Here is a 23,638-nt window from a genome sequence, read left to right as displayed (position 1 = left end):
TTTTTAAACAAGAAATACAAGGATATTATCCTTCTTCATCAGAGGGCAGACAGACTGAAAACCACAATCACAGGAAACTAACCAATCTGATCACATGGATCACAGCCTTGTCTGACTCAATGAAACCATGAGCCATGCCGTGTAGGGCCACCCAAGACAGACGGGTCATGGTGGAGGTTTGGGAAAACGTGGTCCACTGGAGAAGGGAATGGCGTACCACTTCAGTATTCGTGCCTTGAGAACCCCATGAACAGTATGAAAAGGCAAAAAGAAAGGACACTGAAAGATCAAAAGGTGCCCAATATGCTACTGGAGAAGAGTGGAGAAATAACTCCAGAAAGAATGAAGAGATGGAGACAAAGCAAAAACAACACCCAGTTGTGGATGTGAGTGGTGATGAAAATAAAGTCTGATGCTGTAAAGAGCAATACTACATAGGAACCTGGAATGTTAGGTACATGAATCAAGGCAAATTGGAAGTGGTCAAACAAGAGATGGCAAGAGTGAACATTGACGTAAGAATCACCAAACTAAAATGGACTGGAATGGTGAATTTAACTCAGATGACCATTATATCTACTACTGTGGGCAAGAATCCCTTAGAAGGAATGGAGTAGCCATCATAGTCAACAAAAGAGTCCAAAATGCAGTACTTGGATGCAATCTCAAAAACGACAGAATGATCTCTGTTCGTTTCCAAGGCAAACCATTCAATAACACAGTAGTCCAAGTCTATGCCCCAACCAGTAATGCTAAAGAAGCTGAAGTTGAATGACTCTATGAAGACCTACAAGACCTTCTAGGACTAACACCCAAAAATCCTTTTCATTATAGGGGACTGGAATGCAAAAGTAGGAAGTAAAGAGATACCTGGAGTCACAGGCTAATTTGGCTTTGGAGTACAGAATGAAGCAGGGCAAAGGGTAGTAGAGTTTTTCCAAGAGAACACACTGGTCATAATAAACACCCTCTTCCAACAACACAAGAGAAGACTCTACACATGGACATCACCAGATGGTCAATACCAAAATCAGATTGATTATATTCTTTGCAGCGAAAGATGGAGAAGCTTTATATAGTCAGAAAAACAAGACTGGGAACTGACTCTGGCTCAGATCATGAACTCCTTATTGCCAAATTCAGATTTAAATTGAAGAAAGTAGGGAAAGCCATTCAGGTATGACCTAAATCAAATCCCTTATGATTATACTATGGAAGTCAGAAAGAGATTCAAGGGATTAGATCTGATAGACGGAGTGCCTGAAGAGCTAGGGATGGAGGTTCATATCATAGTATAGGAGGCAAGGATTAAGACCATCCCCAAGAAAAAGAAATGCAAAAAAGCAAAATGGTTGTCTGAGGAGGCCTTACAAATAGCTATGAAAAGAAGAGAAGCAAAAGGCAAAGGAGAAAAGGAACAATATACCCATTTGAATGCAGAGTTTCAAAGAATAGCAAGGAGAGATAAGAAAGCCTTCCTTGGTGATCAGTGCAAAGAAATAGAGGAAAACAATAGAATGGGAAAGACTAGAGATCGCTTCAAGAAAATTAGAGATACCAAGGGAGCATTTCATGCAAAGATGGGCACAATAAAGGACAGAATGGTATGGACCTAACAGTAGCAGAAGATATTAAGAAGAGGTGACAAGAATACATAGAAGAACTATACAAAAAAGGTCTTCATGACCTAGATAATCACAATGGTGTGATCACTCACCTACAGCCAGATATCCTGGAATGTGAAGTCAAGTGGGCCTTAGAAAGCATTACTATGAACACAGCTAGTGGAGATGATGGAATTCCAGTTGAGCTATTTCAAATCCTAGAAGATGATGCTGTGAAAGTGCTGCACTCAATATGCCAGCAAATTTGGAAAACTCAGCAGTGGCCACAGGACTGGAAAAGGTCAGTTTTCATTCCAATCCCAAACAAAGGCAATGCCAAAGAATGCTCAAACTACCGACCAATTGCACTCATCTCACATACTAATAAAGTAATGGTCAAAATTCTCCAAGCCAGGCTTCAGCAATACGTGAACCATGAACTTCCAGATGTTCAAGCTGGTTTTAGAAAAGGCAGAGGAACCAGAGATCAAATTGCCAACATCCGCTGGATCATGGAAAAAGCAAGAGAGTTCCAGAAAAACATCTATTTCTGCTTTATTGACTATGCCAAAGCCTTTGACTGTGTGGATCACAATAAACTGTGGAAAATTCTTAAAGAGGTGGGAATACCAGAACGCATGACCTGTCTCCTAAGAAATTTGTATGCAGGTCAAGAAGTAACAGAACTGGACATGGAACAACAGACTGGTTCCAAATAGGGAAAGGAGTACGTCATCAAGACTGTATGTTGTCACCCTGCTTATTTAACCTATATGCAGAATACATCATGAGAAACGCTGGGCTGAATGAAGCACAAGCTGGAATCAAGATTGCCTGAAGTAATATCAATAACCTCAGATATGCGATGACACCACCCGTATGGCAGAAAGCAAAGAAATAAAGAGCCTCTTGAGAGAGTGAAAAAGTTGCTTAAAACTCAACGTTTACAAAACGGAGATCATGGCATCTGGTTCCATTACTTCATGGCAAATAGATGGGTAAACAGTGGAAACAGTGGCTGAATTTATTTTTTGGGGCAAAATCAGTGCAAATCACTGTGGATGGTGACTGCAGCCATGAAATTAAAAGACTGTCGCTCCTTGGAAGAAAAGTTATGACCAACCTAGATAGCATATTAAAAAGCAGAGACATTACTTTCCCAACAAATGTCTAGTCAAAGCTATGGCTTTTCCAGTGGTCATGTATAGATGTGAGAGTTGGAGTATAAAGAAAGCTGAGCACTGAAGAACTGATGCTTTTGAGCTGTGGTGTTGGAGAAGACTCTTGACAGTCCATTGGATACTCTCCCAAGGAGATCAAACCAGTCAATCTTAAAGGAAATCAACCCTGAATATTCATTGGAAGGACTGATGCTTAAGCTGAAACTCCAATACTTTGATCACCTGATTCGAAGAACTGACTCATGTGAAAAGACCCTGATGCTGGGAAAGATTGAAGGTGGGAGGAGAAGGGGATGTTAGAGGATGAGACGGTTGGATGGCATCACCGACTCCATGGACATGAGTTTGAGTAAATTCGGGAGTTGGTGATGAACAGGGAGGCCTGGCGTGCTGCAATCCATGGGGTTGCAAAGAGTCAGGCCCTGCTGAGTGAACTGAACTTAACTAATATTACTTGAGCCACTTGCTAAGAAATACATGGAAAAGCCCACTGATCTGCATGGCAATTGTTCTTATAGTTATTTCCATTGTATAGTTTCAAGAATTGAATTTTGGAGAATAAAGTACCATCACAATTTATCGTATATATTTTATTATTCCAATAAAATCTCACAATTCAATGCTTTTTAAAGGAAAGAAAAACTAAGTTCAATGCTTTTTAAGGAAAGAAAAACTAATAATATTCAGAATAAAGTTCTCCCTCATTTCTTTCTCAGTTTTCATAAAGCATTTATTTTTCTACTATTACCACAAGTCCCTCATTTTTCATTAATAATCTGGAGAATTGACAGGACTAGACCCATTTTCAGCTGAACAAGTTCATGAAATAAGGAGAACATATTTTAAATGAAGACTTGTTAGTTTCTTCTTTGCTCAGCTATCTTATTATTAATAGTGAAGTGGGTGAGAGACAAGTTGCCAGGTAAAGACCTGGCATGTAGGTCAGATGTAGATGTAGATCAGAATGGACGTAGATCAGAAGACTGGGCACCTATTCCAGCCCTGCCTCTTAATGGTTGTGAATACTTGGTAGGTCACCCAACTTTTCTCATGTTTCCTTACTTGGAATTAGAGATACAGTTTCCCTAAGAATAGGCCCAGAAATACTAGTCCCATGAGATATTAGCAGGTGGTAAAGAAAAAAGAGGCTTCATGGTCAATACATTTGGGAATTTCTACATTAGACAATTCTAGATTAGACAGAGTCATCTTTACCATGGGCCTTCCCAGAGCCTTCAATATGATAATAACACTGCCAATTTCTAAGAAAAGGATGTAGTGGTTTCTAAACTTAATTCATCACAAAATTACTTCCCTTTGTCTCAGATCTGAGATGCTTACATTGAGAAAAATTTGTGACTATAGAAGGCATGAGCAGACACAAGTAAAGGCCCCCTCAAATTGTTGTAGGGTAGGGCTTCCCTGGTGGCTCAGTGGTAAAGAATCCGCCCATCAATGCAGGAAACCAGAGTTTGATTCCTGAGTGGGGAAGATCCTTTGGAGAAGGAAATGGCTGCCCACTCCCATATTCTTGCCTGGGAAATCCCATGGACAGAGAAGCCTGGTGGCCTGGAGGCCTTAGGGTCGCAAAAGGGTCAAACACAACTTAGTGACTAAACAACAACAACAACAACAACAGGTATTAGGAAGATGATGCATTGTGCTTTGCATTGCTCTTGAGAGATCAGGAGTCTGTCAGGTAAAGGAATGGTTTGTTATGTATCAAAATACTGCCAGCTTGGGACTTCCTGGTGGTCCAGTGGTTAAGAATCAGCCTGTTAATGCAGGGGACATGGGTTTGATCCCTGGTCTGGGAAGATCCCACATGCCACAGGGCAACTAAACTTGTGTGTCACAGCTACGGGGCTGGTGTGCTGCAATTACTGAAGCTCGCCCACCTTGAGCCCATGCTCTGCAGCAACAGAAGCCACTGCAGTGAGGAGTCTGCACATGGCAACCGGAGAAAGTCCTCACGCAGCAAGGAAGGCCCAGGTCAGCAAAAAAAAAAAAAAATGTTGGCCAGCTTCATCATCCAGTGGTAGCAGACTAGTGATAGGTCTGTCCTGATAGCTCAGTTGGTAGAGAATCTGCCTGCAATGCAGGAGACCCTGGTTCGATTCCTGGGTTGGGAAGGTCCCCTGGAGAAGGGAAAGGCTACCCACACAGTATTCTGGCCTGGAGAATTCCATGGACTGCATAGTCCATGGAGTTGCAAAGAGTCGGACATGACTGAGTGACTTTTGCTTTCACCTTCTGCTCTCTAGTAAGATGGTCAAGAAAATCATAAGGTGAAAATACACTAGTGGCCAGGACCATTTTTCATTACTGCTTTCTCTCATCTCTTTTTTAGTAAGGGAAGTTCTGAGTTAAAATGTGAATGAAAAGTAAAACCACAGACATTAATTTGCTGAATTCTGAACTAAATCAATGTACAAGATGATCCATTTTGGGTATAAAACAAGGATTTCAAAATTCAGTCCTTTACAAATTATATTTTTTGTGTATGTTTCTCTTCACATATAAATATGATAATATAATATTAATCTATAAAAGTAAATATTTATTGTGCAACCAAAAGAATTTTAAAGCTCCTTGTCTGACTTTTTAAACTTTGTTCATTTCCATGAAATTTTATAACTTAAAGGTTTTTAATAGAAGAGTGTTGCATATAAAAGTTTTAATGTCTTGAATCACATTCTGAATTTGGATATGGATTGTTTTAATACACTTTTGCCCTTAAGTCTATATGTTTCAAAGCTTGGACACTAAACACACATTATTTTCATGGTTTTTGTTTAGTCACTAAGTTGTATCTGACTCTTTGCAACCCCCCGGACTGCAGCACCCCAGTCTTCCCTGTCCTTCACTGTCTCCTGGAGTTTGTCAAAGTCATATCCATTGAGTCAATGATGCTATCCAATCATCTTATCCTCTGTCATCCCCTTCTCCTCCTGTCCTGAATTTTCCCAGCATCAGAGTCTTTTCCAATGAGCTGGCTCTTGGCATCAGGTGGCTAAATTATTGGAGAACCCCATTAACAGTATGAAAAGGCAAACACACGTTATTATATGACTATTATGATTATTTTTATCTCTTCCACCTCACTTTTACATTAATTCTTGTGTCTCTTGACAACTACATCCCTCTGCCTGCCTCCATTAGTATTTCTGCTTAATTTTGGGCAAGGTAACTAGAGGAGCAGGTATAATGGAACTTGCATTTAAATGAACCTAATAGGCACCAAGTAATAGGCCATCCTTCAATAACGTGAGTACAGGAGTTGAGAAGTAGGGCCTGGGGCACTTTCTGTGCTTCTTTCTAGAATAAAAATTTTGTTTTGATGTGGCTGTTTGCTCTCTAGAAAAGTACTTATGACCGTAGTGATTTAAAAAAATTACTTTCTAAAATTTATGTTAGTTGCTCAGTTGTGTCCGACTTGTTGCGACCCCATGGACTGTAGCCTGCTAGGTTCCTCTGTCCATGGGATTTTCCAGGCAAGAATACTGGAGTAGATTCTGAAATTTACAGAACATATAATGCTCATTTTAGAGAATTTGGAAAATACAGAAAATACAGAAAGGTACAAAAAAGAGAATTAAAAATTATAATCTGAGTTAAGAATAACCACTATAAACATTTACACATATTTCTTCCTTTTTATTTGCATATATATGTCATATACATATTTTGTGCTTGTATAAAATTTGTTTTATATTGAATTGAGAGTTTTGTATTAGTTTTTCATGTGGAGGTGTTAATAAGCATCTCCTATATCATCACAGTTTTTTTTTTTTTCAAAATCCTTATCCATGTTCGTGACTATGCTCCTCATATGAATGTACAGTAGTTTATCTAACTAGCCCCATGTTATTGGAAGTGTTTGATATTTTGCAACCACTATGATGAAAAACAGAGAAGGCAATGGCACCCCACTCCAGTACTCTTGCCTGGAAAATCCCATGGATGGAGGAGCCTGGAAGGCTGCAGTCCATGGGGGTCTCAGAGAGTCAGACACGACTGAGCGACTTCTCTTTCACTTTTCACTTTCACGTGTTGGAGAAGGAAATGGCAACCCACTCCAGTGTTCTTGCCTGGAGAATCCCAGGGATGGGGGAGCCTGTTGGGCTGCCGTCTATGGGGTTGCACAGAGTCGGACACGACTGAAGTGACTTCACTTCACTTATGATGAATAATCTTGTAAATAGATATCTGTCTACATCTCAAATCAGTTTTTAGACTAAATACTCAAATGAAAATACTGAATAGAAGATATGAAATACGATGAGCATTCTCACAGCTAAGTTGCTGTGCATATCCTTAGTTATTTCTGTACATAAATTCTGTGAAGTGGATTTGCTGTTCAAAGAATATGCAGGTTTTGTTTAACTTTTTTTAAAATTGGAGTATTTTTAAAACTGGAGTAGGTCTTTCTGTATTTTTCTTCTCATGGTGAAAGAAATACATGCTCACTGTAAAAAATATTCAGACACAGAAAATCATTAAGAAGAAAGCAGAAGCTACCTGTCTTTCCATAATTCTTGTTGACATATGGATTCTGGGCTGACATACAGAAATATGTGCACCAATGTGAGAAGTCATGTAGACCTCCATCATTTCAAAAATGGGATCCACACTATGCAAACTCTGTTATATACTGATATTTTAAGAAAACTTACATTAAAGCATGGCACATTCAGAAAAATATCCACAAAACATAAAGTTTATAGCTGGATAAGTATTCACAAATAAACACTCAGATTAAGAAAAAGAAAAAATGTAAAACACTTCACCAGGTTGTATGTTATCCTTAGCCAGGTGCCATGCTAACTCTGCATCATTCTAATTTCACTTTATGTGCTCCTGAAAGGAACATTTAAAATGGGTCAGGAATACATTTTCTTGTTAACAAAGAAGCAATTCAATATATTTCATTGACTACAAGACATCATTGATTGTTAGCATCCCTTTGTTTTAGGTACTGCAGAGAAAGAAAGAAAGAGAGAGAAAAAGACAGGGAGGGAGAGAAGGAGGGAGAAAGGAAAGGAAGAAAGAAGGAAGAAGAGGGAGACAGAAAAAGCAAGCAAGCAAGCAACAGCTGCCAACTAAACCAGAGCACAACATTTGTTGATGGAACAGTCCTGTGTCATAAGCAGTTTCTTTTTTAAAAAATTGATATAAAATTGACATTTAACACTATATTAGTTTTGGGTGTGCAAACATGATGACTCAGTATTTATAAATTGCAAAATGATCATCACAATAAGTCTAGCTAACCTCCATCACAAGACATAATGTGTTTTTTTCTTGTGATGAGAACTTTTAAAATCTACTCTCTCAGCAACTTGAAAGACTACAATACAGTATTATAAGCTACAGTCACCATGCTGTACATTACATCCCAGGACTTATGCATCTTATGACTGGAAGCTTGTACTTTTGGACTCCTTCACCCACTTCACCCATTTTTCCCAGCCCCATCCCTTGCCTCTGGCAACCATCAATTTGTTCTCTGAATCCATGAGTCTGTTTTTTGTTTATTTTATTGTTTATTTTAGATTCCTTTATAAATGAGATAATGCAATATTTATCTTTCTCTGTGTGATATAACCAGCTTCTTGATGCTTTTGAAATCTTCTATGCTGAAGTTTGCCAGTTTCTCCACCCTTTAAGCTGCATTGTATGGTGTGTGAAGGTAACCTCTTTGCATTTTTGCCACTTTGGGTATCTTCTCTCTTGGGTTCCTTCAAGCACTGGTTGTTTCTTCCCAGAAAATATGAAACTGAGGTCATTCTTCCAATGAGATTATTTGCTTCAATAATATTACATTTCTGCTCTGCTTTTATGTTTCCACATCTTTCTGTACACATTGAATAATTTTGTTTCAATGCTGGTTATGGTAAAATCTTTTGAAAGACATTTTATAATAAATAATAATTAAACTCAGCATATGTAATACCAAGAAAGTGTATAAGTCAAATTTGAAATGACAAATAAATAAAAGCCTTGCTGGAGTTCATTCATACCCAAGCAGTTAGGAGGACAGCAGAATCTGTGTGAAAAATGTAGGCCTTAGAGTCGATGGAATGTAGTACATATGCAGCATCAACATTTTTATAACTGATATTTCATTGGTTTATGGTTTTATCTCTTCACAGATTATATAGATGGAAAAGGAAATGGCAACCCATTCCAGTATTCTTGCTTGGGAAATCCCATAGACAGAGGAGCCTGGTGGACTACAGTCCATGGGGTCACAAAAGAGTCAGACACAGCTTGGCGACTAAACAAGCAGCACGCTGTTCTTATGTAAGTCCTGCTGCTGCTGCTGCTGCTGCTGCTAAGTCGCTTCAGTCGTGTCTGACTCTGTGCGACCCCATAGACGGCAGCCCACCAGGCTCCCCCGTCCCTGGGATTCTCCAGGCAAGAACACTGGAGTGGGCTGCCATTTCCTTCTCCAATGCATGAAAGTGAAAAGTGAAAGAGAAGTCGCTCAGTCGTGTCCGACTCTTGGCGACCCCATGGACTGCAGCCTACCAGGCTCCTCCATCTATGGGATTTTCCAGGCAAGAGTACTGGAGTGGGGTGCCATTGCCTTCTCCGATATGTAAGTACTAACAAATCTTTAAAAAGTGATTGCAGTCCTTTTCTAAAAAGTTACCCAGTCACTTCAGTTAAAATTTGGAGGAAAATTGTCCTTTGGAAGAGGATATAAACTACTAATATGATAAAATATTGATAAATTTTTAGGTTAAAACCCCATTAATTCATGATTTAATAGCTCACAACATGCTAAAAAAAAGTCCAATCAAAGCTGTAGGATAAACTGGGGTTACTGCTACCAAAGATGTCACAGCTGGTACTCAAGTCTGACCAAGAGGGCCAAGATCAGGGGCAGTTTCCTTAGATTATTCTACCAAACATCAGCATGGGTATAGAAGATCAGCAATGAAATGTTTGAGATGTACTAAGAGCATGATTATAATTGCAAATTGCATTTAATTACACTTCATGTTAAAAGATATAACCCTCCTCATCCACAGCCTATGGAATGGAAAGTTGGAGCACAAGATTCAAAGAGTTCCTTAATTCAATATTTCTTGAATTCCAGATTGTGCAGAAAAATAACAAGTGTACCCGATTTTACCTCTTAAGAGAAAGCATTTAGGGACTTCCCTGGTGGTCCTGTGGCTAAGACTCCTCACTCACAGTGCAGAGGGCATGTTCGATCTCTGGTTAGGGAACTAAATCCCACATGCTGTAACTAAGAGTACACATGTCACGGCTGAAGATCCCATGTGCTGCAACTAAGACCTGGTGGAGCCAAAGAAATAAGTATTTAAAAAAGAAAGAAAAAACATTTACACTCATCTAAATTCTTCAAAACATCCTTAATTATTTTTAGAGCATCTAAAAACATGCCTTTACTAGACAGTTGAATAGTAAGGGTAGAATGGAGACCATGGAAAAAATTCAGGAGAGGATGTTCATCACATCAGATGTGGCTTCTTTTGCTTCTGTTTCTTCAGAGGCTGGACTTTCTTGTTTTCTGCAGTTACATCTTCTTTAATGTCTTTCTGACCCATTTCAGCCTCTTTCTTTTGCTCCTCTTTCACTGTTTTTGGTTTTCACTCTGAAGATTGGCTCTTTCCTGTTGTCTTTTCATAGCTTAGTTTCAACATTTGCAGCTAGAGTTTGGTGGATCATTTTGCTTACTTCTCTGGCTTTCTTTGCTGCCCCTTGGGCTGGATTGCTCTTGCTCTTGGGCCCCTCGTTGGTGCCTGTGATGGTGAGGGCTGCTGCTAGTTCTGTTGCTGCTTTGCTGGAAACTGTATCGTCGTTTTTCATGGTTGCACAATTGTCCATCGCATGGGAATGCCATACTTTATTTACCCATCCTGAAAATGATGGAAATTCAAGTCTTCTCTAATTTTTCACTGTTCATAAAAGTCAAGACAAAATTCTTTCGGTCAGATAATTGTACTTTTTGTGTAACTATCTCCTTGGACTACATTGGTCCTGAAAGACCATTGGTCCTGAAAGAAGGACCAAAAACCCAATTGCCCTTGTTCATTTTATGGATTTTATGTATATTAAAAAAAGTTATTCAGATTGACACCCATGATGGCATCTGAGAATGTATAATTCCTGAATCCTCAAAAATACTTTCTTGAATAGTACTTCATATTTTATTGATCTTATTTTATTGGCTACAAACACCTCTTCCAATATATCTTTTGTCTGATTTATATGTTGTAAATTTATTTTGCTGCTGCTGCTGCTAAGTTGCTTCAGTCGTGTCCGACTCTGTGCGACCCCATAGATGGCAGCCCACCAGGTTCCCCCGTCCCTGGGATTCTCCAGGCAAGAACACTGGAGTGGGTTGCCATTTCCTTCTCCAATGCATGACAGTGAAAAGTGAAAGTGAAGTCGCTCAGTCGTGTCCGACTCTTAGTGACCCCATGGACTGTAGCCTACCAGGCTCCTCCATCCATGGGATTTTCCAGGCAAGAGTACTGGAGTGGGGTGCCATTGCCTTCTCCAAAATTTATTTTAGGATGTCCTTTACCTTTTCAATTTTTAATTTTTTTCATAACCTTTTTTATTTTGCCATACAAAAATTCTAAATTTTTATGAGTTCGTTCTATTGATATTCTCCTATATAATTTTTGTATTTTGTTCTATTCTTCTGAGGACTTCTTTTCTATGCAATAATGTAAGTACTTTATTATTCTATTTATTTTTATTAATTCAAATTTAAAAATCCAATTGTGAATTTGATGATACTTTCATCCCATTAAGTGTTACTTTGGGGATAATTGTCATATTTACAATATAAAGCTTCTATCTAATCTGGACTATAGTATATTTCTCCACTTTTTGTACCTTTTAGGTACCCCAGTAAAGGTTTGTAATTCTTTTTACAAATCCTGCACGTTTTCTTTTGACTTTACATATAGTTACTTTGTCCTGGTTGTTGTGTGAAAGGAAACATTTCCCTTAATATTTCCAATGAATTAATGCTGATATTAATTAAATAATGGTAATTAGAAAAATTATAAATGAGGTGAAGAATATTCTAGCATCTCAGCAGTTGATATTAACTTTTATTTGTATGAAGGGCTTGGTTTTACTGCAAAAAGACTGAATAATACTGAGGGATAGAAGCTATCATGTGGCTGATATTTAGGTCTCATGAAAATGAAAATAAGCTTTTAAAAGAAGAAAAAGAGTAGATGAGGAATAAAAGGAAAGTTCTCAAATATGGGCTTTGGAGAGCACCCAGTTGATCCCATTGACCTCCAATCATTGGCTTGGATTCAGGTGGAAGAAGCCAGAATTGGGCCTCTTAATCCAGTGTCCAAGAGCTAAGGTCCTGACTGCCCACAGGGGTATGTTGGCAAGAACCATTTAAGAAAGAATTGTCTGATGGAAATAATGTGTGCTATGTACTGTTAGCTTTTCAATTTAGCTTCATGGTTAGCAAATTTTAGTTTCTTAATTAATAAAATTTATTTTTAGAAATGTTTTGGGGTCACAGAAAAATTGAGTGCAAAGTACAGAGCATTATCATATACCCTATCCCTTGACCTCTCCCACTTTCAATATACTGGCAAATTCTAGTTTTTTTTTTTTTTTTCTCCAATAATACTTTGGTGCTAAAGGATTATTTATTGGGAAGTGGGATTTGTAGCAGGTTTGAATTTTGCATCAAGCTTGGCATGAAGTAAAAGCAGAATCTACATATGGGTATAATTGGATATCAAGGTTTTATTTATAATGGTGTTAGATCAAATACGAATTTGATGAACATGAATTCAGGTGTCTGATCTGACTGGAAAAAATATAGAGGAAGAGAGAAAAGCGAAGAGAGAATGATGTGCATGTTAGAAAATTCCATCCCCTGTTCAATAATAATAATTTATATCTGAGAGTGAGCATGACAAGGGGGATATTGGATAAAATGTCTTTGCTGGATACACTGACAAGTGATATGTATATGTCTCCTTTCTGTTGAAAATTTTCAATGGTAATTTTACAATACTAGATTAGTCTTTTGTTACCTAGGTGAAAAATTATCTGCAAATCATATCATCTCCAAATAGGAAGTTTTCTCCTTTCTAATTTATGTCTTTTAGTATATTTGTACCTCACTTTCTTTGTCTTAATACATAGATTGGAAATTCTGGTTTGCATAATGGATGTGAAAGCAAGTATTCTATTCTTGTTCCTAATTTAGTTACTATAGATATTTTTCATCATGTTAAGAATCTATTTTTCTAGTGTTGATTCATAAAGTTTTTTTTTTTTTTTTAAGAAAAATAGATTCTCTAGGCCAGAATCCTAGAGAGGGTAGCCTTTCCCTTCACCAGGGGATCTTCCCAACCCAGGGCTCAAAGCCAGGTCTCCCGCATAACAAGCAGATTCTTTACCAGATGAGCCACAAGGGAAGCCCAAGAATACTGGAGCGGGTAGCCTATCTCTTTTCCAGGGGATAGTCCCAACTCACGAATCAAACTGGGGTCTCCTGCATTGCAGACAGATTCTTTACCAACTGAGTTATCAGGGAAGCCCTTGTAAATGTTATCAAGTATCTTTTCAATACTGATTGAGGTGATCTTATACTTCTGTGCTTTGACTAATTTTATAAATTATATGCTTTTTTCTTTGATATTTCATCATGCTTACATTCATAAAGTCAACTTGGCAATGGTATATTATTACTATGGACTTTAAGGTTTGAATTATTTATATTTTTCACATCTATATTTCCAAGTGAGATTTATCTGTGTTTTTCTCCTTTGTCAGATTTTTGGATTAACTGTCTTTTATTTCATCTTTTCTGCCTCATTTTGTCTGATTGGATATCTAAAAAGTTCCTTTTAATTCCATTATTATTTTTAAAATATAATTTTCATAAAGTTGAGCATAAACATACCCTATAATTCATCAGTTCTACTATTGGATAGAAACTGTTTAAACCTAGTCTATTCCAATTCAGATTGTTATAGCCCCATAATAATGCATATGTGTATTAGAAGACATATGAAGACTGTTTATGGTAATATTGTTTATAATGGAAAAATATTGGGAACCATTTAATTGCAATTAGTTGTAAAATGAAAAATGTGTATGCAATATTATACATCAACATGAATTACTTTAAAAACAAAATGCTGTGTAAAAATCACATAAGGAAGAATATATAAGATATGACTCAATTTACATAAAAGCTAAAAACAAGCAATACTAAATAGCATATTGTTTGGGGATTTATTCATATGTCTGTATGAAGAAATTACAAAGAAAGTGGAAAAAATGCTTAATACAAAATCCAGATAGTAAAGACAAAGGTCACAGATATGGGTGAGGAGGAGAGCTCTAGGGAGTTTCAAAATTACTTGTAACTTTCTTTCCAAGGTCAAACTATGGATAAATGGATGTTTATGTTATTATTATTGCTTTTGAACTGTCAATTTACATATGTATACTCTTTTGTATATCTCACTGTATTAGCTTCCTAAGGCTATTGTTACCAAACGTTACAAAGTAGGCATCTTTCTAGCAACTAAATCAAACTGTCAGAAAGGCTTGACTTCTTCTGAAGGCTCTAGTGGGAAAGTCTTCCTTGCTTATTAGCTTCTAGAGGCTCCCAGCAATCGCTGGTTTGTATGTGCATACCTCCTATCTCTGCTTCCATCTTTATATGGCCTTCTTCCCTGAGTGGGTTTCTATGTATCTCTTCTTCCTTTAAGTACACCACCCTGTAAGGCCTTCCTGTAAGGCCTACCCTAATCCTCTAAGACTTCATCTTAATTTAACTAATTATATCTAATTACATCTGCCAAGATTCTATTTCTAAAGTGACCAGTTCTGAGGTTCTGGATGGATGTGAGTTTTGGGGGAACACTATTTAACCCAATATTTAGGTATATAATTTTTTAAGGAGATACATTTAAAAACAAAAACAAGGAAAGGAGGGTAGATTGAATTGGGAGATTGGGATTGACGTATATACACTACTGGTACTATGTATAATTAATGAAAACCTACTATATAGCTCAAGGAACTCTACTCTGTGCTCTGTGGTGACCTAAAAGGGAAGGAAATCCCCCCCAAAGAAAGGATATATGTACATGTAGAGTTGATTTCACTTTGCTGTATGGTGGAAACTAATGCAACATTGTAAAGCAACTGCTGCTAAGTCGCTTCAGTCGTGTCTGACTCTGTGCGACCCCATAGGCGGCAGCCCACCAGGCTCCCCCGTCCCTGGGATTCTCCAGGCAAGAACACTGGAGTGGGTTGCTATTTCCTTCTCCAATGCGTGAAAGTGAAAAGTGAAAGTGAAGTCGCTCAGTTGTGTTCAACTCTTAGTGACCCCATGGACTACAGCCTACCAGGCTCCTCCGTCCATGGGATTTTCCAGGCAAGAGTACTGGAGTGGGGTGTTATTGCCTTCTCCTGTAAAGCAACTATTCTTCAATAAAAATTAATTAATAAAAAATAGCAGAGTAGTATAAGGCTATGAATTTGGGAATAACTTTAGCTTAATTTGAGTGTTTCTCATTCTTTTTAAAAAACTAAATGATTTTGCTCTTATAAAAATTATGCTCTTCCTCTGCAACCTGAGTGTACCATTTCCTTTTTCTCTAGTCATGTGGCATTGCTTCCTAGGCTCCGTGTTGCTTTTTTCTGTTTCTTTGCCGTTGAAGCAGCGAAGGGCTGGTCGGGCTTGGCTCCCCGGGCTAGTGGCAGGAGTTGGATTTGGTTTCCCTCATTGTCCGCCAGAACGCTGCCAGCATCCTCCTTTCAGATCTTAGGGGATGAGGCTGAGTGCGTATGCATCGCACTTGGCTAACTGTGCAGGCATCTTCTCTTCCTATAACTGTTGAATAACTGGCTGCAAATGTGGTTCTTCTTGAAACAATCCATCATTCTTTCTGCATCAGAAACAGTAAAGAAAAATTTGCTGTTTCTGCAGGACACTTTTCCAATGGCCATTCCTGACTCCCCACCTGTCTCTTCCATATCTCACACCTCAGAAGTGACCATTTTCTGCCTTGTCTATTTCATCTCCTCGTCAGATAGTCTTCTACAACCTCAGAATGCTGCAGGAGCAACTGACAATGCAGTTTAGGGAAGGGAGGCCACGGCCCAGTATGAAAAAAATAGTCTGATATTTTTGCTTCTTTTTTATTAAATTTTAGAAAAATATGAAAAGAAAAGTTATGTAAATATTTGCTTTGATCATTTGAAATTTTCTTGGCCTCAGCTTTCAGAAAGCTCTGTGGTTAAACCTGGAATGTAATGCAATTCTAAAACTGCTAGAAATGTGTTTTCTAAAGTCCTAAGGATGTAGAATTGTTCCTTTGCATTTATTTTTGTCATTGTTTACTTTATATACATATTCAAACGTGCACAAGTACATTTTTTAAGCTATTGGATAACAAAAATTTTAAAGCTATGTTATTGTGTAGCAGCAGTTTCTTTGGCTTGGAGAAGGAAATGGCAACCCACTCCAGTGTTCTTGCCTGGAAAATCCCAGGGATGGGGGAGCCTGGTGGGCTGCCGTCTATGGGGTCGCACGGGGTTGCACAGAGTCGGACATGACTGAAGCGACTTAGCAGCAGCAGCAGCAGTTTCTTCATTTTCATTGTTAAACATTATCACATTATATAAAATATATCATAATTTATCCATTTTACTCTTGAAATTTTTATTATGGTAAAGTATATATAACATAAAATTTACTATTTTAACCATCTTAAAGTGTTTAGTTCAGTGGCATTAAGTATGTTTAAACTGTTGCACAACCATTCACCACCATCTATTTCCAGAAATTTTCATCATCCAAACTGAAACTCCATACCCATTAAACAATAATTTCCTGTTCCCCTTTCTCCCAATGCCTGCCAACTACCATTCTACTTTTTACCCCTGTGAGTTTGACTACTATAGAGACCTTAGATAAGTGGAATCATAAAATATTTGTCCTTTTTTTTCTGGCTTATTTCAATTAACATGTTTTCAAGGTTCATATATGTTGGGATATATATCAGACTTACCTTCCTTTTAAGGCTGAATAAAACTATTTTATAGATATCCATTCATCTATTAATGGGCACTTGACTTGCTACCATTTTTGACTGTTGTGAATATTGTTCATTTGAACACGGGTGTACCAATATCCACTCAGATCTCTGCTTTCTATTATTTTGAGTATCCACAAGTAGAATTGAAATAATTCTATGTTTAATTTTTTGATGAATTACCATATCATTTTCCACAGTGGCTACAGCATTTTACATTTCTATCCCACCATTCTACTGTTGATGGACATTTAGGGGGGTTGTTTCTAGTTTGGGCTGCTATGAATAATACTAAAAGCAAGCTTATACATGTACATTGGTGCACCTATGTACACATTTTCATCGAGTATATGCAATGAACAGGATTGTGCATTTGCTTATTCACCCTAATAGAGAATCCCAGACTTTTTCCAAAGTACCAACTGACAGTACTGCCAGCGCTGTGAGAGTTCCATTTGTTTCCATTTTTGCCGACTTAGCATTGTCAGTTGTTAAAATGCTAGCCATTATGATGAGTACGTGGTATATCTCATTGGGACTAATGATGCCTAGTGTCTTTCATATGTTTATTGATCATTTGGGTAGACTCTTTCATGAGTGTCTGGTTTAAAGCTTTTGCCTTTGAAAACTTGGATTGTCTGTCTTTTTCTCATTGATTTTAAAGAATTTTTTGTTATATTCTGAATATTAGTTTTTTTGTTGGATATATGCTTTGCAAATATATTTTCCTACTCTGTGGCTTGCCTCTTGACTTATGTACTATACCTTTAAAAAACATACTTGTCCCTATATACAATTTCAATCACAATGTAGAATTTTTTCAGTTACATTTCTAATTGGTTATTGTTAATCTGCATAAAATATGTTAATTTATAATATTTATTTTGTAATTATCTCCTTTATCATATTAATTCTGTGTTTTATTCAATAATGTCATCTAAAAAGAAGAAAGATATTTATCTTCTTTTTCATGTTTTGTTTATTTTGCTTTTGGGCATTAGCTAAATGTTTCTAAACATTATTGAGAAGTAGTGGTCATAATGTACATTCCTATCTTGGTCCTGATTTTAATGGGAATGACTTTAGTAATTCACTGTTTAGCATATAATTTGCTGTGGTCTTTTCCATTTTATACTGTATGTAGTTATGGCCTCAGAATGACGTAGAAAGTAAAGTGCTAATTACAGTTGGTAGAAGGGTCCAGTATTGTACTAGAGCCAAATATTTGAGTCCTCTGTTTCCATTGAGAAGGAAATGGCAACCCACTCCATTATTCTTGCCTGGAGAATCCCATGGACAGAGGAGCCTGGCAGGCCACAGTCTATGGGGTTGCAAGAGTCAGACAAGACTGAGCTACTAAGCACAGCTGTTTCCATTAAAATAAACTTCCTTTAAGGCAGTGTCTCTCAAAAGTTTTTAATCATTTTGACCTATCACATTTCAGCCTCAGTTTTTTCCATATATATTTGGAAAGTAATGTTTACATTTTAAGTATATTATATATTTTTATGTATGTTTACCTTTTTATGTATGAGTCTGGTGTTTTCTATTCTATTTTCATTTAAAATATATTGGTTGAAAGTGAACTCGCACAGTCATGTCTGACTCTTTTGAGACTCCATGGACTGTAGCCTACCAGACTTCTCCATCCATGGGATTTTCCAGGCAAGAGTACTGAAGTGGGTTGACCGTTTCCTTCTCCAGGGGATCTTCCCGACCCTGGAATTGAACCCGGGTGTCCTGCATTGCAGGCAGACGCTTTACCCTCTGAGCCACCAGGAAGCCAGACCTACTTAATTGATTTTGTGAACCATTAATAGCTTGCGATCCATTGTTGGAAACATTCTTTCCTAAGTTAATATGTCTCTTTCCTAGCCCGTGGACTAAGAAAAGGTCCTATGGGTAATAATTCAGTGAAACACAGGCAATACTTGAGGACACATTTGTTAATACTTCATAATACTATCCTGTTGCACTATTTAAAAATTGGAAAAGTTCAGAGGTTTTTGAAAATGACCTACATGAAATTCCTAGCTTTAATCACACTTGGTGGCTCAGTTTCTTGAGTTGAAACATTGTTACTGAACTGATGACCATTTATTTACAAATTACAATTTTTCATGTGTCATTGTGAAAACAGTTTCTGATTAAGTAATAAAAAGGTCAGTAATAGCTGTATTAGTCAACTATTGATGTGATAATGTGGCATAAAAATGACTCCAGAATCTCAGTGGTTACAACAACAAACATTAATGTCTCTACCCACAGATCTGTAGGTTAGTCGGAACAGTTCTACTTCAGGCTCAGAGTTGGGTTCAAGTCTGTTACTTACTTTTGAGATCACAGAGCAGCTGTGAAGCACATGCTTTCCTCATGGAAGATGGCAGAAGTACAAGACAGGGCGCAAACTTATAGGAAATCATTAAAGGCCCCTGCTCTGAAATGGCACACTGTCATTTTGTTGACATTCTGTCGCCAAAACAAGTCACACGCCTGAGCCTACCATCAATGGGATGGAGAAGTACACTGTGGAGTTGGTTGACAAGGATGAGAGGGAAAGAAAGAACTCAGAGCCAATAATTCACCCTCTTACGTTAGGCAGCAGTTTCAGAACCACGTTTATTCTGTTCGCTTATATCTGTAGTCAGAATGGTCACTGCTCAAAATAAGAAATAAATTGGCCCTTTATTTCATTACAAGAAAATTTGATTCCTTGATAAAGTGTTTTTCTTGAAAAAAGGATTACATTTGCATTGTATAAGCAATTGTTTTCCAGTATATTTGTTGAACATTTTAAAAAGAAGTTTTAAATCTTTATGCAAGGTAGCCAAGAAAATATGTCTTTGGATAATTGTTATATTGCATTTTCTTAGCCTCAGTACATGCTACATTTCTAGTAAGAAATACCCAACCATTGACAAAATAAAAAGAAAATTTTGATGACTCTCGTACAGGAAGAAAAGGCCTCTTTCCTAATTTCCTTTATGATGAAGTCTTAACTTTAACTATACCATATCTTTCCCTGTGGGGCCACACAGTTATTTAATCAATAGAAGCTCTACAAATTGTTATCTCCTACTTTGATTCCTGTCTTGAATTCAGTTGTAGAAAGATTTCTCAGTGTAATTAAAAACGTGTAAGTCAACAAGTGAAGCTGAACGATAGGAAAAGCCAGTATAAAGTCAGTTCTGTTATGCCTTCAATGCTGTCTATTGGAGTTGGCAGAACCATGGCCCATGGGCCAAATGTGGCCAACCATGTATTTTTGTGAGTGAAGTTTTACTGAAACACAGCCATTGGAATTCACTTAAATGTTGTCTATGACTACTTTTGTAAGCCATTGGCAGGGTTGAGTACTTGTGACAAAGACCATATGGCCCACACAGAGGCTAAGATATTTGCTATCTGGTCCTGTACAGAACAATCTGACGGCTCCTGCTCTATATAGTTATCACAGTTAAAAGAACAGTTTTTAAAATGTAAATATTACAAAATATAAATGCTTTTGATTTCTTAAAAAACAAAGTTTCTGTGTTTCATCCTTGTATCTACTGAAGGTCTGGTATTTTTGAGGAATATGTGACAACCCTCTTTTAGGACAGATGAGTAGCAATGAGCATGGGTGAGGTCATGCTTGGTAACAAACAACCCCCAACTCTCAGAGCCTTTACATAGTAGGTTCAGTTCTCACTGTTCCTGAGTACTCATTGTAGGCTTCAGACTGTTGGAGAAGCCATTATCTGGAGAACTTCCGGTCACATTAGCCAAAGTAAAAGGAGTATGCCTACTTGTGTCCTGGGTGTTAAAGCTTCTGCCCAGAAGTGACACACATCAGTTTTCTCAGGCCAAAGTGAGTCATATGGCTATATCTAATATCAAGGGATTGGAGAGGTACAGTCCTATCATATGGGCTTCTCAGGTGGCACTAGTAGTAAAGAACCTGCCTGCCAATGCAGGAGATGCAAGAGACGTGGGTTTGATCCCCAGGATTGGGACAATCCCCTGGAGAAGGAAATGGCAATCCACTCCAGGATTCTTGCCTGGAAAATCCCATGGACAGAGGAGCCTGGTGGGCTAAGTCCATGGGGTCACAAAGGAGTTGGACATGGCTGAACGACTCACACATACACAATCCCATCATAGACCTAGGAAAGAGAGTGAAATACTTGGTAGGCAGCACCAGTGACTGCTACTGGATGTGACAGAGATCATTTCAGAGACTAATTTCTTTGCAGTAGGAGACTGGCTACCAGCTTCTTGGGAAGCACAGGCCTAATGTCTCTGAGGTGGAGTTTTGCAAGGAAAAGGGGTGGGTAACATAAATTCTTTTTACTTCCTTTCTCTGCTCTTCTGTTTCAGGGCTTCTTCTATGCTTTGGTTGCTACAAATTTTGCACAGAGAACATTGGATTATTAATTTCCTTTGTTGCCAGTTTTATAGCACCTTTGCATCTGTTTGGCTTCACAAGTATTTGATGTGCTGTTGGGACGCTGAAATTTAGAATCACTTGCTGGCTTCCAACTTACCTTGAAAGTTTTGCTCTTCTTATAAAACTCTATGTTGGGCCAAACTAAAAACATTTTAAAGTACCTGGAAAAGCAAGCTGATGAAACCCACCACCTAGAGGCTAATTTTCAAACTAGTCCTGGAAATGAAGCTATATACTTATTTTTTCACCTCAAAGTATTGTTCAGGGACAGACATAATGCATTAAAATTGCTAGAAATTGACCCAAGTAAATTTGGTGTTTCAATTACTTGGAACTTCTGTTTTTGAAGAAGGTATTTTGTTTTCTCTTCCCAAACCTTCTAAATGGCTCCAGAGAGAACAGCCCTATGGTGTATAATGGACATATCCAGCCCAGTGTCTCAGTCTAGAAGAGGATGTCAAGAGGAACTGAGGTCACCTTGACCATTTTCTATCGAGAGTCCATGGAAGGAAGCTGTGGGAACTGAAATGCCCCTGCTTTAGGGGTTTGTGTGTCAGCTGTAGATGATTGGGTTTTATTGAATCTGGTTTCTAGAAAGTTCCACATAGCACTTATGTTCAATCTCTCCTTTTCTTGATTATGGAATTAACATTTGAGACCCAAGGGGTTAAACCGTGCCTCGTCCAGACAATTCAGAACCTGTTAGAAGAAACCAATATTCTAACACAAGGAATCAGGAGTAAACTGGACCATGAGCCCCAGGCGGCTACAGGTTTTTGATGGGTGAGCAAACAGTGCTGGGCACAAGGTAGGAACTCAAACTCTGAACAAATAAGTCTCCAAGCCCAGAGGCAAGACTGAAGTTGGAATTAAAGAGCCAGGAGATCACTGACAGGCAGAGATGAGATTTGGAGAAGGGAAAGTAGGTGAAAGAGAAAGAAGTTCTGTGTATTTTCTGTGGCTGGATGGGTGTTTGCAGCTGGCCTGGGTGGCGTGTGTCCTTGACTTAAAGATGTGTCAGGTTGATTTCAAAGGCAAGAGATAGGACAGATAAAAAAGGCTTAAAAAAAAACTTAAATGGATTTTATTTTGTGAATTTATACTTTAGGAGTAAGAAGCATTGATGTAATTTTTTAATACCATGTCTTCATTTTTTAAAACAAAAAAAGTACACATTTAATTTATAAATGAAGATGGTTAGGTTCTTGCAAGAACTCAGTGAAGGAACTTCTCCAGGAAGAGAATCAAGAAAATAGGAATTGCGGGTCTAACACTGACCCCATTTCTGATGACTGATCTCTAGTTTTTACTGACTCCTCTGTCCATGGAGTTCTCCATGGACAAGAATGGCAAGAATTCTCCATGGCAAGAATACTGGAGTGGGTAGTCATTCCCTCCTCCAGGGGATCTTCCCAATCCAGAGATCAAACCCAGGTCTCCTTATTGCAGGCAAATTCTTTACCATCCGAGCCACCAGGGAAGCCCTTTATTGACACTGGCAGCTGGAAAACCCTGTAAGTTATTGTCTCTATGCATAGATCTGCTTGTATGTAGTTCTTCATTTCAACAGCTATGTCTTTAATCTCTGTGTTTATGATGCCAAAAAATTCATCACACTATCTGCAGTTAAAAGCTTACAGTTTCAGAGGAATTTCATACACCAATATGTGTTTCTTGAAGGAGGCATTATCCTATTTAGGTGGTCAGCAAGGATGAGAAAGATTAGATGACTTTAGTTTCCACAGAAAGTCATGGAGCTGTGGCTAGGGCCATAAATGTCTACAGTTCAGTATTGTGTCCAAGACGCTAACTGCCATGATGCTCCCAAGTGGAGGAGGGCTCCTGGGTTAGCTCCCGAAGACCATGCTGCACAGCCTGGGTGAGTCATGCTGCACAGCGCTCAGTTCCTGGAGCACAGAGAGCTGAGTGCCTCGCTGGTTACCTCTGCTTTTCTCTTGCTGCTCTGACAGGAAGTCAGGTGGCCATTGGGAGACTGCTGTTCTGTGCTCTGAGGAATAGCAGTGAGGTTTATCTAAAGGCAGCCACAGAGAGGCAAGTAGGAGTATTCTAGCAACAGCTGTGAATCCTTCATGATGAATGCTTTGGAGACCCAGTTGGTATGTTTAGTCTTTTTGTTTTTCTCACTCTTGAGAAAAGCTGAAGATAAAATAATGGGAGATGAGATACTTTGTGTACAGGAGATGATGATAACTTATCTAAAAATGACCCTGAGCAGTGTGACCTCAGGGTGGGAAGGGACATTTAATGCTGTATATCCAGACAGTAGCTATGGAGTCAATCTTTCTTTGGCAAGGGACACATTTAAGTTTTTAAAAA

The 23,638-nt window shown here is 38.2% G+C and overlaps 1 pseudogene; it reads right to left on the bottom strand.

The window, feature by feature from the left end:
• Positions 1-7,555: 7,555 nt before the first annotated feature.
• Positions 7,556-7,656, bottom strand: LOC129651896 (uncharacterized; annotated as a pseudogene).
• Between the last annotated feature and the right edge of the window lie 15,982 nt (positions 7,657-23,638).

The sequence above is a fragment of the Bubalus kerabau genome, chromosome 4 (genome assembly GCF_029407905.1).
Source record: "Bubalus kerabau isolate K-KA32 ecotype Philippines breed swamp buffalo chromosome 4, PCC_UOA_SB_1v2, whole genome shotgun sequence".
Classification (NCBI taxonomy): domain Eukaryota; kingdom Metazoa; phylum Chordata; class Mammalia; order Artiodactyla; family Bovidae; genus Bubalus; species Bubalus kerabau.
The sequence above is the reverse complement of the archived record's forward strand: the minus strand, read 5'-3'. Positions and strand labels throughout refer to the sequence as shown.